The sequence below is a fragment of the Athene cunicularia genome (genome assembly GCF_003259725.1).
Source record: "Athene cunicularia isolate RWA chromosome 1 unlocalized genomic scaffold, athCun1 chr1_part1, whole genome shotgun sequence".
Lineage (NCBI taxonomy): Eukaryota > Metazoa > Chordata > Aves > Strigiformes > Strigidae > Athene > Athene cunicularia.
Genome location: NW_020799091.1, coordinates 23,503,317 through 23,516,270, shown reverse-complemented (window position 1 = coordinate 23,516,270; position 12,954 = coordinate 23,503,317). Strand labels below are relative to the sequence as shown.

Sequence of the window (12,954 nt, the reverse complement as noted above, 5' to 3'; positions counted from 1 at the left end):
TCTATTAGCCTGAACTTCAAACTTTGGTTTTCTGTTTTCCCTTGCTTTTTAGAAGGGGAACATTGGCTCAGTTTCCCCCGCTGCTACAAGATCATATATCATGCCACGTACAGCATATATTCCCTGAGTCTATGGACTGTTCCAAAGGGATAGAACTCTAGTGTAGTGGCACTATAGCACTGTGCCACATAACCCACAGCACTGCTTCAGCTAAATAAGAGTCTTTTCTGTATTCTTATTTCACTAAAATAATATGGAGGACAAGTTACAAGTCGGTCTATAATTAATATAAATAGGTTTTTTTGTATCTGTACTGGTACTCATTATCATACTCTATAGACCAATGTCCAAAATGAAAACTTAAGATTTAGGACAAAATGAAAAACACTGTAATAAGAATCATCCAGCTGTAACCTCTCCATTAAAAAAAGTATGAGTACATTAGCTGTGTTTTTTTGGAACTGGAGGAACAGCAGATTTCCAAGTAAGTTCTCACTAGTCTGGAGAATAAGCAAGGCTTTCCCCCCGCTCCCAGCTGGTGACAAACTGAATGCCTGGAGCTAAACATGTTTATCATTGGAGAAGTTCAGCTCTAGTACAAAAATATGAAGTGATTCTAAATAGTGGGCAAAACAAACCCTTAAAATTCCAACGTTCCTGACCTTGCAGCACAAATTAATCTTAAACTGCAGGTCCGGCATACCTTTCCTTCCTCTCTCTTCTCCTCCAGCTTTTAGAAGTTATCTTCCATTTAAATCTTCTCTATGCCTTGAAAATCAGGGTGAAGCCCTAGTCTTCTACCCAGAATTTTTTATTTTTCTCTTCCTGCAATTTTCCTTTTTCTTCCAGTGCTTATAACACAGAGCTGTTTCATTGATTTCTGATTAAATGACAGAAAGTAGAAGTTGGACTATAATGTCCATATTAACATAAAAATTATGGTATACAATACTTAATTACTTCTCTCCTTCAATGCTAATCTATCTCCAGTATGGGGGACTAATTCTGCCCTTAACTGAGTGAGAATTTTATGCTTTCATACATATCCCAACTTTACTGCAGAAACCCATTAGCTTACAGAGAAATAAACCCAATTTTAACAATTTTTTTCTCAGAGATAGTATTAGAAAACCAAGGCCCAACGATGGTTCCAAAACAGTGCACCTTCTGATGCAATACTGACCCTGAAAGATTCTTGTGACACATGGTTTATTAAATAATTGCATTGTTATGCTACCCTAAGACAAGTCTTGCTTCCTCATTTATTCATATATCTATATATATCAAAATGCATGCACAACATCCCTTGGATTCTGTTCACTGAAGGTCATTGTCATAGATAAAAGGGAGAGGCCAGGGGCTGTTGTCAATTATTTTACTTTATGACTATGACATAAAATAAACTCAAGGATGCAGCTTGTAGTGCAAAATAATGGATTATAAATTGCCAGACAAGCATGTGAAATTACCTAGTAAATCTCAGCAAATGTGTCAAAACATTTCAAAAACTGTACAGATGCAATGATGCAGTCCTGGTTTTGATTTTTTATTTCTATGTAAATAAGTATGTATCATTCTAGGAAAGCCTCCAAGAATTTTTAAAAAAAGGATTATCTTGCCTTTCAAATTTTAGCAGCAGTCATGCATTACTATTCAGACTAAAAACTCCCCCATGATTCTGGTTGAAGCAAATGTATGTCATTGTCAAGTTACTTATTTCTATTATTTAGAAACAGAGATGTGGAAAAATGTCTTTCTAGTGGAAAGAAATTAACTAAATAAAGACAGTATGGTGTAAATGTTAAATGCAACCATTACTGCGAAGCCTTAGACTTAACAATAATATAACAAACAAATCACCTCGGCCATACAGATAGAGGCTATCACACACAGCACCCTGACCAAGATCCTGGCTAAATCCTTTCTACTAGAGTTCACAGTGAAATAGCGATTAAGATCTACCCTGCAGGGGCATTCCTAAGTAAATGTACTTCTTACTGACTGCAAATCTCCTATTTTATGTACAAAAAGGAGGAAAGGCCATCACCTTCTCCAAGCTGGGGAGCACCGGCCCTTGCAGATAGTGACCATGACCAAAGCCAGTGTCTGAATCTCCTCTCAAATACTTGTTACATACATTTAAGTGATAATTGTTGAACTTCTTGTTTCATTCTAATTAATAAGCAGAATCAAATCTCCAAGTACACCATAAAGTAAACAAGTAGAGGGAAAATGGAAAAAATGCAACTTGTGTATGCTGCCAACTCCGCTACAAGTGGAAGAAACTGCTGAAAACAATTCACACACAACGGTGCCCATTAAAATAAAAAAGCTCTTTCTTTTTTTTTCCTCAAGGCATACAGCATCTGCCTGTTCTGAGTGGTACAAGATAAATGATACTTCTGTTCAATTTATGAATTCAGTATGGTCCTTGCGTTTCCACCCTTAAACCAATCTCCTATGTATTTCCTGTGCTTTCTCATCAAATCTAAACATGACAATCATTTTTCCCTTGTTGGGAGTCTGTAATCAGTGGTACATTTAATGCCCAAATAGAGTTCCTAAATTAAAATTAGCATTTATTTCAACTGGGGAAGCAAAATTTTAAAGATTTAAAACCAAGCCTATATACATCTCTGAAATAATGTTATTTCTCGTTTTGGAATGGTGACTTAGGTAACATCATCACTTAAGACTGTACTTCCTTAAACATACCAGTGAGTTTCTGTACCCTTATTACAGATGTGTCATCTCTGCCCACCTTCCTTGAAAAACTCCCCTTCTATCTTGAATGGGAATTTTTTTACATCATTCATGCATGTCTTTCTAATATTCAGGTCCTGCTTGACAAACCTGATCTCCTATGACAAGGTGACCCGTTTAGTGGATGAGGGAAGGGCCATGTTGTCTACCTGGATTTTAGTAAAGTCTTTGACACCATTTCCCACAGCATTCTCCTGGAGAAAGTGGCTGCTCGTGGTTTGGATGGGCATACTCTTCGCTAAGTAAAGAACTGGCTGGATGGCTGGGCCCAAAGAGTTGTGGTGAATGGAGTTAAACCCCACTACCGGAGCCAGTTCTGTTAATATCTTTATCAATGATCTGGACAAGGGGATCAAATGCACCCTCAGTCAGTTTGCAGATGATACCAAATTGTGTGGGAGTGTTGATCTGCTCGAGGGTAGGGAGGGTCTACAGAGGAATCTGGACAGGCTGGAGCCATGGGCTGAGGCCAACTGTATAAGATTCAAAAAGGCTCAGTGATGGGTCCTGCACTTGGGTCCCAACAACCCCATGAAACGCTACAGGCTTGGGGAAGAGTGGTTGGAAATCTGCCTGGCAGAAAAGGACCCGGGGGTGTTGGTCAACAGATGGTTGAATATGAGCCAGCAGTGTGCCCAGGTAGCCAAGGCCTATAGCATCCTGGCTTCTATCAGATATAGGGTGGCCAGCAGGGACAGGGAAGTGATCTTATCCCTGTACTTGGCACTGGTGAGGCAACATCTTGATACTGTGTTCAGTTTTTAAGCCCCTCACTACAAGAAAGACATTGAGGTGCTGAAGTGTGTCCAAGGAAGGGCAACGAAGCTGGTGAAGGGCCTAGAGCACAGGTCTTATGAGGAGCCACTGAGGGAAGTGGGGTTGTTTAACCTGGAGAAAAGGAGTCTGAGGGGAGACCTTATTGCTCCCTACAGCTTCCTGGAAAGAGGCTGTAATGAGGTGGGTGTCAGTCTCTTCTCCCAAGTAACAAGCAATAGGATGAGATTAAATGGCCTCAAGTCCTGCCAGGGAAGGTTTAGATTGGATATTAGGAAAAATTTCTTCACCGAAAGGGCTGTCAAGCATTGGAACAGGGTGGCCAGGGAAGTAGTTGAGTTACCATCTTATCTCAGAATAAGATGTGTTACTTTCAGGACTAGGGTTTCAGTCAAGTGAAAAAATGAAGGTATTTCATAAAATCATAGAATCATTGAATGGTTTGGGTTGGAAAGGATGGTAAAGATCATCTAATTCCAACCCCCCTGACATGGGCAGGGACATCTTCCACTAGATCGAGTTGCTCAAAGTACCAACTAGCCTGGCCTGGAACACTTCCAGGAAGGGACGTCCACAACTTCTCTGGGCTACCAGTTCCTGTGTCTCACCATCCTCACATTAAAGAATTTCTTCCTAATATCTAATATAAATTTACCTCTTTCAGTTAAAAACTGTAACCTTTCATCCTGTCACTACACTCTCTGATAAAGATATTAGGCAAACCAAAGTATTATGAAATCATATCCTTGACAAAGTGGATTGTCATGGATCTTCCCTCACCTCAGTGATTGTATAGAAATCCTACTAATGTTTGCTGCTGCAAAGAGGCAAGCATCGCCTTGCCAACACAGCAGCAAACTGGAAATCCTCTCTGGGATAGTTTGAAAGCACCTCTTTGGGGAGCAATATTAGCTATTATAACAGCCAGAAAGGTTCCTGTCACTGTTGACATTATTTAGTGGACCTGAGTTGTCACAGCTTCTTTTACTGTGTCAGAGAGAGAAGGGGGCAAGCCAGGAATCCCACATACTGGCAAGGAACCACATAGAGCTAACCATCAGGATGTGCTAAGTGCTCCAGCAGCCCCTCTGCAGCCTCCCAGTGTCTGTGCCAGGACCATGTACTGGGCATCTCTCCCCACTGGACATTCAGGGTTCTCCAAATGAGTCCTCTTCTCAGAGCTGCTGCTTGATGGAACATGGTCACCTCTTTCTAAAATATATCTGGAAAGGTTGAAGAACTAACTGTTGGCAAGTGTGGCATATAGGTGTAACTTCTGGGAGAATCCTAGAAAAAGAATTGTTTCTTAAAGAAGCAAGAATCCTTCTAGGTCAGTTGGTTTAAAGCACGATGCTGATGGTCTAATGTTTGCATTGAATGTTACATTGTTCAGCTGTGTCAAAGAGTGAAATACCCCTCCCCAGGAGTAACAGAGACGAGATGACGCAAACAGATAATTTAGGTAATTAAGGTAGTATTCACAATTAATGTCTTTGTCAGGATTTGGCCTTTGGACTGTAAACTCAAATATTTTTGGTGGAGACTGTACAGTCATGGGAGTGGCCACTACAATGTCAGGAGACTCAGTCTCTGTGTACAGCATTGGGTAGTGTTAATGGGGTAGCTGCGCCATCACCTTTCCCCATGAGTAAATCTTTAAGTGAAACTGTAGTGTTCTAAAGGAGATTTGTGAAAGCTCCATTGCTTTTGACATTTAAAAGCTAAGACAGCTGAACTGTGGAAATGGTTACAGAAAACAGTCCTTTACTGACAGGAAGATGGATAATCTGGCTTTCCAGTTTCTCTATCTTTAATTATTCACATATTTCCATTAATTACCTTGTTCCATGCTTGCACTACAGGTAGGTACATTTTATCCTCATTATACAACCATTACTGAGTGACAAGTTTGATAATCATTCTACCAGCTTAGACCACGAGAGTTCAGATTCAGGCTGGAATCATTTCCTGAGATGTAACATGGAAGTTTCCATAGCATCTGTCCTACTTTTTTTCTGCTTCTGGCCTGTTTTCATTCTTTTCACAAAGACCACAAGTTCACCAAAGGAGCAAGACAAGATAAATAGACAAGACATGAAGGAGAAGATAAATCCACAAAAATTTATTCAAAGCCAGTCTTTGAAGTTAATTATGATTCCTTAAAAGATGTCTATTCTTCTCTGTGGCTTGTAAATATTTTAATCAAGTAATCATGTTCAATGAGAAAGTAAACAGAAAGTTTTAAGTCTTTGAGAATGAATTTGATTTATTTAGATTGTTTCATTCAATTTAAATGATCAAAACAGAGCACTAGTCAAGCCTATAACTATGATCAATAACTGGGCCTGCCAAAGTAAGCTTCTTACCCCTATATTTGGATGGCTTAAACTCTGCTAAGTCCTTGCACCTCTTGTATTCCTGCTCAGTGCCTTGATTAGCCTCTCTGAAGCACTTTTCTGAGAGGTACTTTGCTGTTTTCATTAATGAGGCACTGGAACTTAGTTGGAATTTAAGCTATCTGAAAATTGCCCTGCAATAATTTCTCATTCTCTAATTCAGTTGTACAAGAGCAAAAGCTAGTAGAGAACATGCTAGAGTGAAGCGCAAATTCCTTCTCCCATTCCTCCCATACTTTGGAAGTTTGTTCTTCTCTTTACCCTATGAAACGGGGACTCCCAAACTAGAGGAGGAGACCGGTTGCAAACTTGCAATGACTTCTTTATGAGGAATAATACCATTGTTATTATTATCTCCTTTTTGTTCATCTTCTGCAGACATGGGATGTCTACCCAGGTAGGAGAGCCAAGTGCTGAAATAACAATACCCAGGGAGAACAGAAAAGGAAGTTAAGGGGAGGAAAATGGGAAATGACTTGTCTGAGACAGGCATGATGCACCGAGCCTTGAACATTATAATTTCCTTTATGTGTCTGTAAGATATGCACTTTCTGTATTTCAATTATACATTTGCTAGAGCTGACAGGTGGAGACACAGTGAGTTAAACTTTGCAGTTTCTAGCATTTATGTTTGGTTTTTGCCTGCTTGGAAAAGGAGTTGGAGAATTCCTCAGTACTTTAGCAATGATCCATCATTACTGGTCAATAACTAACCACAATCAGCTCTTAATAATAAAGTCAGATAAATGCTGTCTTAGGGACTTTAATTGTTAAGCTACAAGAAAGACTCTTATTAATTTCACAAATTTGAGGGACTAATGATGAACATAGCATTTTGCATAGAGTAATATTTTTTTTATCTCATTGTTCCTAATAATGTAACCATTTCCCATTAAGCTATGGCATTTGTTGTGTCCTACTTAATGGGAATGGAGGCAGCAGTAAATTTAAATTTGCATCTTACTTCAGTGGAAATTAGCTGCATGGTTGTTTCTACTGTGAAACTTTGAAAAATAGCAGTAAAGTTATAACAGGAATAGTAATTTAAGGATATGCTGAAAGATTATATTGAAGAGAATTGGTATATTGGAATCACATAGGAAAATATGTAGATAGCAGAATGACTCTCCTTTATCTCTTTAATATACTTGCATGATGCTAGCACGTTTTAATAAACGTGCATGATTCACTGTTCTTTAATAGAGAATTAAGGAATAAAAATCTATATGCCCCAGAAAAGATGCACTTTCTTGACATCAGCAGATACCTGTCATTCAGATCACAAGGTTGTCTTCAGCAGGCATGTATGGCTGCTGGGTTAGGATTGGAGAAAACATATGCACTTTGGTTTTGTAAAAATTATCCTGTAAAATATTTTCAGCAGTCCCAGCTTGGGCTCTGCCAAAATCCTCCCAAAGAAAAGTTGTAATACGAGCAGACAAAATCTGTCCTTTTTCAAAAGCAAAACTGATAAACAAACCTCCCTGTGATGGGTGGACTAGCACTCAAAAAATTCAGAGGCCTTTTTTGCAATTGACCCTTCATGCAGTTTGGAATAATTTGTGGTCCAGAATACCATCACTCTCAAAAAATGTACAGTATATGATATATATTACTTATATAGTGAGATTCTGAGAAAAACTAATGAAGAAAATCAGATAATTAGTCAAAAAGACAATTCACCTTGACTTCCAAACTCCTTCAGAAAATGTAAAAAGTCTGTTTCAGTCTGGTGCTGAATTAGGTAATATGAAATTACAGAAGGGCATTATTGAGTTACATTGCACAGTGTGAAACTCTTGGGCTGTTCAAGTTAATGTGTAAAACTTTGGCCCTTAAGTAGTTTTCATAACATGATGAAAGATCTTTAGGCCAGCGGTTTCCTAAGTGCAACTATCTGCTGCTAGTGTCTGACAAAAGTTTTATGTTGCCCATCCTAGCTGTAGCTATCCCAGTGAGAAGATACTGTGCTGCCGATGAATGTTGTTGCACAGCCTTATCATGGCCCCATGCACACACATTAAGAGGCTCCACGAACAAAATTTTGGCAACTTCTGCTTTAGCCTGTTCATAATTACTAGTGCATGGTTTATATGTATCTTTAAGCTTCAAGAGGATAAACAGTTAAACACAATTGCTGCATTATACTAAAAGGGGAGAGTATTCATCGTATGTAACTTGGGTTATAACTTTTTCAGATATCGACTCCTTTATTTGTTGTGTATTTGAATACTTTAGAATCATATGGCCACCTCAGGAAACAGTGATATTAGTACTGCTCTTGCGAGAAAATGTAAAAAAAGGTTGTGTTTATGGTCGCACTAAGCCCATAAAATAAAAGCGGTATAACAAGATTCTTCTTTACAAATATTTGAAAATATCTGAAACCTGTGCAATGTGAGACCATTCAAGTGTTTCACATATCTCTACAGAAGCAGAGCAAAAGTCAACAGAAAATAAGTCCTAATTCAAGGCTCTGATGAACTACATTCCTCTGTCAGAGCACGGGAATAGGCACCTGTGAGAATTGCAGACTGGGTCTTAGGTGACGGGAACCAGAAGAAACATGCAGAAATCTATTAATCTGCTTACCATTGAAATTAAGATATTCCTTCAAGGTGCAGAATGAGATTCTGGATAAACTGTGGGATGGGCAATAAGCAGAGCAACTTGTGAGTGTGGAAACTTGCACAAAAGATAAGGGGACTGAGTTGGGTTGTATTTTCAAGCTTTTTTTTCCTGAGAAGTGAGGATTTGGTATGCTTTACAAGCCCAGCAATAGAGCCGCAGTATAGCGAAAACAAAAGAAAAAAAGAAAACAGAATGTTACTGAATTAACAACCCTGCAAAATGTATTTCATAATATGACAAAGTTCTCGCATGGGAGTAAGAAAAATGAATTACAGATTTCCTCACATGCACAAAAGTCCCACTGAAAGTTTGTGGCCCTTCCTATAAGGCATTTGGCTGCTTTTGAAAATTATTCCTAGGTAACATATGCCCAGTTAATAAAATCAGATTCCAGTGATATACCTAGCATCCCTCTGTCCTTCTTTGTGTGAAATTCCAATAAAATAATGTTAGCTTGATATTGTAATGGACATATTTCCTTGGCAGTACCATGGGACCACAGACTATCGTATGATTTGACATGCCCAGGGACCTATGATCATTTTGGTACTGCCACATCACCAGCTATCATATAACCAGTGATCTGTGCAAACACTGAGGTCCATGTTTGAAATAATTTCAGAGAAACTTTAAAACTTTTTTAATATGTAGTGAACTTCATAGAAATTTTAGGACAATGGATCTGGGATTTCTTTCTATGACATTCTTACGTGGTTATTTTCTGTAGGAGAGAATGTCATCACCCTCAAGGCTTTCCTTAATCACTGCAACTATGGAGTGTTTTAAATTGTAATAAAAATGGAAATAGACTGCTCTTACCTATCCAAGTTTTACTCCAAACGAAAAGTCTTGCCCAGTTTTGAATTATCTTGGAGCTAAGACTTGTGCAGTGAAGGGAAACCTCCTTTGAATTAGCTTGGAGTTCTCCAGAAATAAAATGGGCAGGACATGAGATCAGAGGCTGCATTTGAAACATTCTTCTTCCAGAAATTAACTTCAGTAAAATCTCAGCAGACTTTTGGATTGTATTACTGGGGTCTCTTTATCTGTGCTTTCTATGGACTCTGAAATTCTCTGGCATTTACACTTTCAATACAGTGTTTCAAAAATGTGATGTAGAATAGGTAATGTTTTAGTGTCAAAGATTTAACAGCTTATTTATACTGTATATTCAGAGAAACATTGTCTGGCCTTAATCTAATCTTTGTGATGAAGTAGTTAATGATATGCTATATAACCTACTGTAAGTTTTACAGTCAATATTTATTACTCCTATTCAAACAGTATAATGGTGATACTTCTGTAGCTATGTGATGATGATTTTGCACTGTGGTAAAAGCCTTTGCAGTTAGGCTGGGGACTGATTTACTTAAATTAAAATGTCAAAAAAGCTGCTAAACCTGCCAAGAAACAATAGAATATAACACTGCAACTTGTATGTATTTCATCCTGTAATACATACATCATACATCAAGACCAAGAAGAAAGTATACAAAGCTAGTAACTAGAAGAAGGAATATACACTTTTTTTTTTTTTTTTTTTTTTTTTTTTTTAAACAACATGCCTGACCAAGATCAGTGCCTCTACTGAGAGAAAGCAAAATACCATGTATTTGTGCAACTAAGGATCTAGACTCCAAGAGTTCACCTCAAGCTCTACTTTTATCTGCTGGTATCAGAGTTTACTAAGATATTACAAATAACTGTAGACATAGGTATATGGAACATGATCATTTTTGGGAGATGAAAGATGATTAAATTTAAAAATATTACCCCTGGAAGACAAAAGTATTCCACAGATCCTGTTTTGTTTTGTTTTGTTTTTCTCTTGTAAATACAAGTTGCAATACTATCAAGTATCTCTTATGAAAGAGGACTATCACGACAGCCCTCCATTTTGTGTTTGTATATCATGTGCTATCTTGATTTGTCCAAGCCTTGTAAGGACTTAAAGAGTTTTAGTCTTATTTTGGGGGACACAAAATGCCACTGAGGTAATTAAAAAAAGAAGAGGAATGCTAAAAGAGAGAAACAGGTTTAAAAAGCCTTAGTGGGAAACCCCCAGTATTCCAAGCAAGCAGGGACGAACTCAGTTCTTTCTGAAATAAAGGTAAAATTGCATTATACAGGTTCAGAAAATGCTTTTGAAATAGAACTTTTCAGACATGACAAAGCTTGCGTTTTGCATGTGAGTGACAGACAGCAAACTCTAAAACTGCCACTTCAATGTTCTCATATAAATCTTCTTTAAATAAAAGAATTTACCATGAATACAAACTCTAAAATAGTAAGAACTGCTCTAAGTTGGAATGTGTACATTTACAGTTTTTATCTCAGATCATCTTCTCTTCTGTGTGATGTTTCCAGTGTTGTATAAAGTTCTTAAGAAAATCAGTTTAAATGGCATTAAATGGAATGCAGATATCTAAGCTAAAAAAGGACTAGACCTTCTTGATGGGTGTTATTTTCTTATTTGGAAATTGGGTTCTAATGGTTGCAAATGCTAAGGAGTGGTGACTCAAGCAGCTCAGAAAACACAGCATTTAAATTCCAGTGCAAATTAAAATTAATGTGCAAAAGCAGCAAGCATGAGGTTGAAAACTGGACCAAAGTATGAATTAAAATTTAGTTTATGCATCCAATTTAAAATTGGCGGTATATACCAAAAAAACCCTTCTAGGTATAGCATAGCAAATAAAAGCATTAAGTTTTGCAAAGAAAGTACTTATTTTTAAATTTGGGGTTATTCCAATTCAGAACAAAACTCCCCAAAGATTCAAAATTGTCCATGACAGCGAATGATTCCTTAGCCTGGGAGTGATACATTAGGGAGCCTCCAGCAGCTTGTTAGGTGGGCTACTAAGGAGCTTGTAGAGCTTAACTGGCAGGTAAAGGTATTTTCCCCAAAGGAAGGTTGTCAAAATTAACCTATCTTTGAAAAGTAATTCAAGTTTGATGAATTGACAAATATAAATTAGATTAAAAGAATATAAATACATCACTTAGATTCCAAATAAAATTACTATCACTTTGGCATTTTAAATTTTAAATTTAAATATATACTGAGTGGGTTGCAACTCAGCTGGTTTCTACATTGTCTACACAGGTTATTTTCCAGCAAGGCTAAACTATATATTGATCAGTTTATGCACATTCTCTAAGTATGCTCTAGTCCATTTCCCCTTGTGGTGGTGGTTTGGGTTTTTTGTGTTTTGTTTTTTTTTTTTTTTAATAGTGCCAATATCACAACAGGACTATACGGAGATGAGTGCAATTGGAAAGCAATTGGGAGAGCTTGTCACATTTTTAAGTTCCTCAACAAACTATCAAGACTACTTAAGACAAACTATTAAAATACAAACTATCATTCTTCCAAATTTTATCCCAGAATTTTTGGATATAGCCCAAGTGCTAATGCAGCACATAAAGCGTTCTCTGCAAGGATATCTAGATATGCCTCTTAAACCTGCAAATCTTGCAATTCTACATTATAATGCATTTTTCTAGGGAGATGTTGCTCATTCTTGCTATTGTTCAGTCTCTTACATTTCAAAATACACTTTTTAAACCTTGTTTGAGATACATAATTGGAGGAACCAGCTGAAATCCTAGCCACCTTGAATTAGGCTAGGAATTGTTTGGTTTTAGTTATTTGCCAGGGTTATGTCAACAGATCTTTCTATTTGGATTATTGTGGTTGATAGAGTTTTGTTAAAATATTTCATATGACATGGAACTGAAATATTTGTGAATAGAAAATATCACTGCTGATAATTATCCCACAGCAGTTCTTTTTTTTTTTTTTTTTCTTTTTCTTGTAATTCTCTTTGTAATTCCAAATAAAAATTATTTCATGGGGGTTTTTTAGTACCATTACTTTTTAAAATATAAATAAGGCTTTCCAAATACCTTAACATATATGAACAGAATTTTCAGATGCTTTCAGTTACAGTACTTCACAAAGAGCCAGGCAAGTGCAACTAACACTAAAGTACTCAAAATATATTGTATATTAGAACTAGAAGTCAATAACGGTTAGGCTAAACATCTGCTCAATAAGTGAAACCCTGGGACAGGCTTGTACTTACAGCTTTACCTGCCTCAGAACATCTTTAGTGCATTTGTGTCTTAAAGATTTTACAAAACTCCTGTAGGTTTGTAAAAGTAGCTGCTACAGATCACATCTGTCTCAACCCCTCTCATTCCAGCAGAAGTCTGAAGCAAGGAACAGGGAATATGCCTGAACCTTAAGGTTCTGGTAACAGTGGTTGTTGCTATTTAGTGACCATCATACTCTTACAGTAAAACAGATATTTTTTTGAGCTCTAGGCCACATTTTCCAACCTTTGTGTTATACAAAAATATTTATATGGTATAAGCAATATGGTTA

The 12,954-nt window shown here is 37.3% G+C and overlaps 1 protein-coding gene across 2 annotated transcripts in view; it reads left to right on the top strand.

Moving 5' to 3' along the window:
• Positions 1-12,954, top strand: part of STARD13 (StAR related lipid transfer domain containing 13) — a 312,386-nt gene that overhangs the window by 61,538 nt on the left and 237,894 nt on the right. The gene's annotated exons all lie outside the window — the stretch shown is intronic.